This window comes from Scylla paramamosain, chromosome 37 (assembly GCF_035594125.1).
Source record: "Scylla paramamosain isolate STU-SP2022 chromosome 37, ASM3559412v1, whole genome shotgun sequence".
Lineage (NCBI taxonomy): Eukaryota > Metazoa > Arthropoda > Malacostraca > Decapoda > Portunidae > Scylla > Scylla paramamosain.
Window position 1 is genome coordinate 4,325,001 of NC_087187.1, and position 6,744 is coordinate 4,331,744.

At 36.0% G+C, this 6,744-nt stretch overlaps 1 long non-coding RNA gene across 1 annotated transcript in view; it reads right to left on the bottom strand.

Annotated features, from left to right (window-relative positions):
- The window catches only part of LOC135091395 (uncharacterized), a 17,302-nt gene extending 12,523 nt beyond the window's left edge, over positions 1-4,779 (bottom strand). Inside the window, exon 1 of the long non-coding RNA XR_010262491.1 lies at positions 4,226-4,779. This is a non-coding gene — a long non-coding RNA (uncharacterized LOC135091395). The remainder of the gene's footprint in view (positions 1-4,225) is intronic.
- Positions 4,780-6,744: the final 1,965 nt, after the last annotated feature.

Here is a 6,744-nt window from a genome sequence, read left to right on the forward strand (position 1 = left end):
AAAATGTCCTATGAGGGAAACAAGAGACACAAAAGAAAAGAAGAGATGAAGTGAGAGAAGAAGGAATTATTATTATTATTATTATTATTATTATTATTATTATGTTGTTGTTATTGTTGTGGTTTTTGTTGTTGTTGTTGTTGTACTGTTAGTTTTATTGTTTTCATTTGACTTTCTTAATTTACAATATGAATCTTACTCTTGTTATTTTTCACATGAATTAAGAACACTGTGATTAAAACTGAAGATAAGACAAGACAAATGTGAAGAATGAAACAAGTGAAGAAGTAATGAAGAAGTGAACAAATAAACAGTAAACAAAACAAAAAGGCTTGATAAATATGAAACTACACAAAAAAAAATAAAATAAAAAAATAAATAAATAAAATAATAAAAAGAAAAATATTCCATCTATCTATCTACATCTGATTCTGTTCCTATCTTTCCTATCATCCTAACTGAACCCATAACTCTCCCCCTCCCTCTCCCTCTCCCCTCTCCTCTCTCACACCCCACCACTCTTGTTCTTGTTATACTTGTTCTTTTAATTCATAAGTTTCTTGTTCCTCCTGTTTTTCTACTTTCTTGTTCTTTTCTTTTTTTCTTGTTCTTTTTGTAATCTAACCTAACCTAACAGCAAACTATCTATGTAAATCCCACCACTTTTTACTTGTTTTTTTTTCTTTCTTTCTTTTTTTAGTTCATTTAGTTTAGTCCCTGTTCTTCGTTTTGTTTAATTTCTTGTTCTTTTCCTAACCTAACCTAACCTAACTGCAAACTATGTAAATCCCACTGTCTTTACCTGTTTTTTTCTTTCTTTTTCTAGTTCATTTTAGCTTAGTTCTTGTTTTTTTCCTAACCTAAACTTACTAACTATCTCCCTATCCACCTATCCACACCCCTCCACACCACCCACACTCCACCACAGAGAACACAGCAAACAATATGACCAATCTTCACAAACCACTCATACATTTTCACCCCCACACTCATAATCTCATCATAAAATTACTCATCATGCCTTAACCCTTTCTTCCTGACACTTACACCTGCTCTGGCTGAGTGTACCCGAGAGATGAGGAAGAGGAGGGAGAAGAGGAGATGAAACAAGAGATAGAAATGATGGTGATGGGTGTAATAGATGTACAGGATGGAGATTACTCATCCTATACAGTGGTTCATAATGGTACTATCCCAAAGATGAATAGGATAAGTGTGTGGGTTAGTGTGGATAAGGATATAGGTGTGGGGACCTACGTGTCTCATAAAGGGACTGCCATGTTTACGCCAGATGGATTCCTGCAGCTTCCTTTGTTTTCTTATGTTAGGTTAAAAAGATTATGGGCAGAAGGAACAAGAACGAGAAGAACAAGAAACTAAAATGTAAAAAGAACGGAAGGGCAAGAATAAGAACAAAAAATTTAAAAAGCAGAAATAAGAAGAACAAGAACAAGAATGGAAAATACAAAAATAAGAATAACAAGAAATAAAAGAACAAGCAAAAGGACAAGACATTAACAAAAACAAAATAACTAGCACAAGAACAAGACTAAAAAAAAAAAGACAAGAACAAAAAGAACTAGAACAAGAACAGATAAAAATTACCAAGAACAAAAACAAGAATACAAAAAAAACAGTAACAAAAAGAACAAGAAGAACGAGAACAAGCAACCAACAAAAAAAAAAACAAGAACAAAAATAATAAGAAAAACAAAAAAAAGAACAAAAATAACAAAAATAACAAGAACAAGAGAAAAAAGAGACTAAGATAGAAACCTTCAACTATAAAAAAGCCCAAGGTTCGTCCCTGAAGGCAATTTCAAACATGTCCACCACATGACTTGGGGGAAAAAAAACACAGTAAATTGCAGTCTCTTATAATACTTAAGATTTTGTAACTCTCTCTCTCTCTCTCTCTCTCTCTCTCTCTCTCTCTCCTCTCTCTCTCTCTCTCTCTCTCCTCTCTCTCTCTCTCTCTCTCCTCTCTCTCTCTCTCTCACTTTTTACCTATCATTTATTTGTATTTTATTTTACTTTTATTTATTTATTTATTTCCTATCAGACCTCGAAGATAACATGTTTGAATAATAAATAAATAAAAAAAATAATAAAACAAGTAAATAAAGAGAACTGCAGAAAGATAGAGAGAAAAAAAAAACACCAAATAGAAATTGAAACCAAATAGAAATGAAATCAGTAAACAAAACAAAAAAATAAACAAATAAAATAAAACGAAACAAAATAAAATAAAAATAAAAATAAACAAGATGTACAAATGAATGAAAAACTGAAGTAGAGTAACAACAAAATAAACAACAAAATAAACAAGAGTATGCAAAACAAGTGAAAGGAAAGTAAGAAAGTATTATGTGTATGCAAATAACAAGAGAGAGAGAGAGAGAGAGAGAGAGAGAGAGAGGAGAGAGAGAGAGAGAGAGAGAGAGAGAGAGAGAGAGAGAGAGAGAGAGAGAGAGAGAGAGAGAGAGAGAGAGAGGAGAGAATGGAGTAATAATGAAGGAAAAGAGAGAACAAGTAAAAATGACAGGAAAGGGAGGAAGAAAGAGAAACTACAGAAAGAGTGACACAGCAGAATGACAGAACAGAAAAAAAAAAAAGAAAATGAGCAAGAGGGAGAAAGAGAGAAAATAATATAGTACCAGAAGAGAGAGAGAGAGAGAGAGAGAGAGGAGAGAGAGAGAGAGAGAGAGAGAGAGAGAGAGAGAGAGAGAGAGAGAGAGAGAGAGAGAGAGAGAGAGAGAGAGAGAGAGAGAGACCTTGACAAACATAACAAACAGCCTCAGGGGAGCAAATTACCCTCAACTGCCTTAAGGAAATCTGGTGTAAGTGTGACCCTGATGTGAAAATAGAGGTTACTAACACTACTAGCTAATACAAAGACCAGTAAGGATTGAGTCATGTTCATCTGGGGTCCTACAAGCCAAGTCCTACTCCTTCAGCCCCTGTGTGTGTGTGTGTGTGTGTGTGTGTGTGTGTGTGTGTGTGTGTGTGTGTGTGTGTGTGTGTGTGTGTGTGTGTGTGTGTCTAAACTCCTGGTGTGTAGTAGGGTGGGCCACAAGACTGTCCCTTACCACCAACACAGATGAGTGTGTGGATGATGTGTGTATGAGTCAGCAGGGTGATTCTAGGTTTGTCTGAGTCACCCTATGTGGACTTACTAACCTGACTAGATAGATAGATAAATAGATAGACTGCTATGGTAATACTCTACTAACATTCAGGGTGTTAAAATAGTTTCCTAGATATAAAATAACAAGTAAACACCAAGCAAAACAAAAAGGGAAAGGTGAGGAAGGAAAGAAAAGAAGAGAGGTGAAGGAGAAAGGAATGAAAGGAGGAAGGAAGGGGCTATGTACTGCACTGCTATCAACACCTTTCCACAGCTCAATAAACAAATAACCTAACCTAACCTAACCAGTTCTCTATTTCTATATGACTGAACATAACAGCACTTAACACAGGTTCTAGAATACCAGTTGAGGTTCTGATGTTGCACTCTGGGTTCTGACATGAGTCTAATCTCTGACATGATATTTGTGGTTCTAATACAACATTTAAACCTCAAACACCCTAAATAAAACAAGCCATATAAAAGAAAAGAATATGGGTTCTACTACAAGAGGTTCTGAAATGACACACCAGGTTCTGACATGAAAATATATCCCCTGACATGAGTTCTGAGTTCTAACATGATTAAACCTTCAAATAACAAAACCAAAACAAACCAGTTACAGGAAAAAAAAAACACAGGTTCTAATACAAAAGGTTCTAATCTGACATTCTTAAGTTCTGACATGGAAACTTAATCTCTAATATGTGGAATTTCAAAATGATAAAACCTCGAATAACATAAACAAAATAAACTACATAAAACGAAAACAATAATGGCTCTAAGACACGAGGTTCTAAAATGACACGACAAGTTCTGACATGACAATTAAGCCGCTGACATAACACCTGACATTCTAACCTGACTGAATCGCAAACAACGCAACCAAAACAAACCACTGAAAAGGGAGAAACAAACACACGGACGCCTACAAATAAAATAAATAATATAACAATAAAAATTTCTACGTATTTACGAATCACAGGTTAGGACAGGAAGAGGAAGTGAGTGAAGGGATAAAAAGGCGCCAGTCTCCCGCCAGTTAGGATGAGTGAGCAGACGACACACACACACACACACACACACTAATGCACGTACCTTAAACGATGTACTATTAATTGTCCTCCCTTGTCCACTACTTTCCTGACTATTTCCCTCTCCAATGGCACTTTTAGAACACTACACAATCACCGGAACACACAATTCACACATCAAATAGAGAGAGGGTGGCGCGGCTTCCTCCTCTCAACACGCCATCAGCTGACTGACTGACGCCGAACCCTCCTTCCCGCTGTGCCGAGATATTTATCTTTTTCTCATCGCCGCAATATATTTTTTTTCTTGATTTCTATCTCAGATTACTGATTATTTCTTTTTATTTTTGTTTTATCTTCCTTTTTTCGTGTTAATGTTTTGTTTGGTGAGATTTTGTCGAATTCTCCTCCTCTTCACTGAGCCGAAATATTAGGTCTTTATCTTTTCATCCCAGTGCCATCTTATCCTACAGTTTATCGCGTGTTACTAAAAACGCGTTTTAGTCTTGTTTTTGGCCTTGTTTTTTTTTTCATACTAATGTTTTATTTAAGGCCATTTTTGCCTGAGCCGGATTTTTTTTTCTTTCTTTTATCCATTAATCTATATCAAATTACTCGATTCGTCATTTCAGTCTAGTTCTTTTTCTTTTCTTTTTTTTTTTTTTGCTTATGATAATATTTGTTTGGCTAAATAATGACGAGTTATTTCTTTTTTCTTTTACCGAAACGTGCGTGCATGTTTGAGAAAAATATAGAAAAATGAAGGTCAGTCATTACAGTCAAAGAGAAAAGAAACCCATCATACATCAAGAAGTGATGATACAAAGACCAGACAGACAAATCTTATAACAAAACCAACAAAAAGTCAATTGTTTGCCTTTATAATATCACAAGTCTCTTATCCCTGAATCCAATACAATATACCTCCAATACACATAAAAATTTTACGGCTATATTTTGTGTATATTCATGTTGATTTAAGCAAAGAGGGGTAATGACAGTTTCGGATCTTTACACTTTTTGTTCTATCCTTCTAATTACTACAGAGCACTTACAGTACACTTACCACTTCATTTTACCTTCGTGTGATGCATATAGGTGTTTATCTAAATAGATAACACCATCGGTATTTCCGTATCTTTCCACTCATTTCTCCAGTGCAAGGAAACACACGTGGAATGTCCCCAAGACTTGAGGAGCGGCACCTGCCACAATTGACACGTGCATTACGAGACTAAACACACAAATATAATAGTTTAGGCAAGATAAGAGATATGTGAGGTGGAAATTTTTATATTTACTTTCCTTTTTCATGTCTAATTTCCCCTCCTTTCCATCACGTCCCCCTTCTCTTCCTCTCGTTAACAACAAGAGGGGAATGTTCCTCTAGATTCAAACTTTCCCGAATAAATAGGCTTATATTTAATATTTTAATCAAGATAAGGAATATATATAAAAGAAAAATAATGTCTCCTTTCTTTCCTATTCATAATTTCCCCTCCTTTCCCTCCCCTTCACCTCCCTCCTTCCCTCTCTTTCTTCCTCACGCCGACAACAACATTGGAATTTTCCTCTACTCTCAAACACTCCTGGGCGGCGCCGTGACCTTACCAGCATAAAGTCGTGATGAGGAAACCACCACATATGATCCTCGCACTGTATAAAGACGTCTATACCACATGTGTGATGCTGTCTGTTCCTAGCATGTCACTAAGATGATGTCGCAGTTTTTACTTGAGTCACCCCTCCCTCACTCTCACAGATTCGGCGGTGCGTGTTATCGATGAGTCTGAGAGATCGAAGAAGTCATCAGTTCTGAGTATAATACCGAGAACTGGACTAAAGTTGCCCGCATACTAAGAGTGAGGGAAGATGTATTAAGGTCTGCGCTTCTGTTATGTGAAACCTGTTTGACGTCAGCCTGAGGGAACCAAAGACCGCATTCTTAAACGTTTCTGCGTCTTAACCTGCTGGTTTTCTTTACGCTGCTAAGATGCTGGGGGGTTTTATGGGTATTTTCATGGGACTAGGGATAGTTTGGTAACCTTCTATGGCTGCTCGTATAATGACTGCCGTTTTGTATTAAGTGAAATTGAAACGTACCTTTCTAGCTGCATTTTTAAACGTTTATTTCTGCGTCTTAGCTGCTTTGGCTTTTTAAGGACGTTTTCGTGAGTCTAGGCTAGTGATAATTTAATACGATTCTGGACTAAACTTGCACGTACAATAAGTGAGCTACATGTGTTAAATGAAACTGAAACTCATTTATTAACGCGGGAACTGAGGGTTGCTTCAGTGAAACGTCTGTGCGTCTTAAACGTTAGTGCAAGTTATCCCGTTATTGTACTTATTTTTTTAAGGATCCTCAAGTCAGAGAGGCTATCAATTATGCTTTCATGAATCTAGGGATAATTTCATATACACATTAACTAGTATGGAAAAAAAAAAACGACTAATTATATCTGTTGCTTGAAAATATTTAGTTCTGTATAAGTTAACTTCTCAACAAAGATTCTATCAAGGATTCTAGGTAATACGTCTATTGGATTCTATATTATTGGACACAAAACTCCAATGAAAACG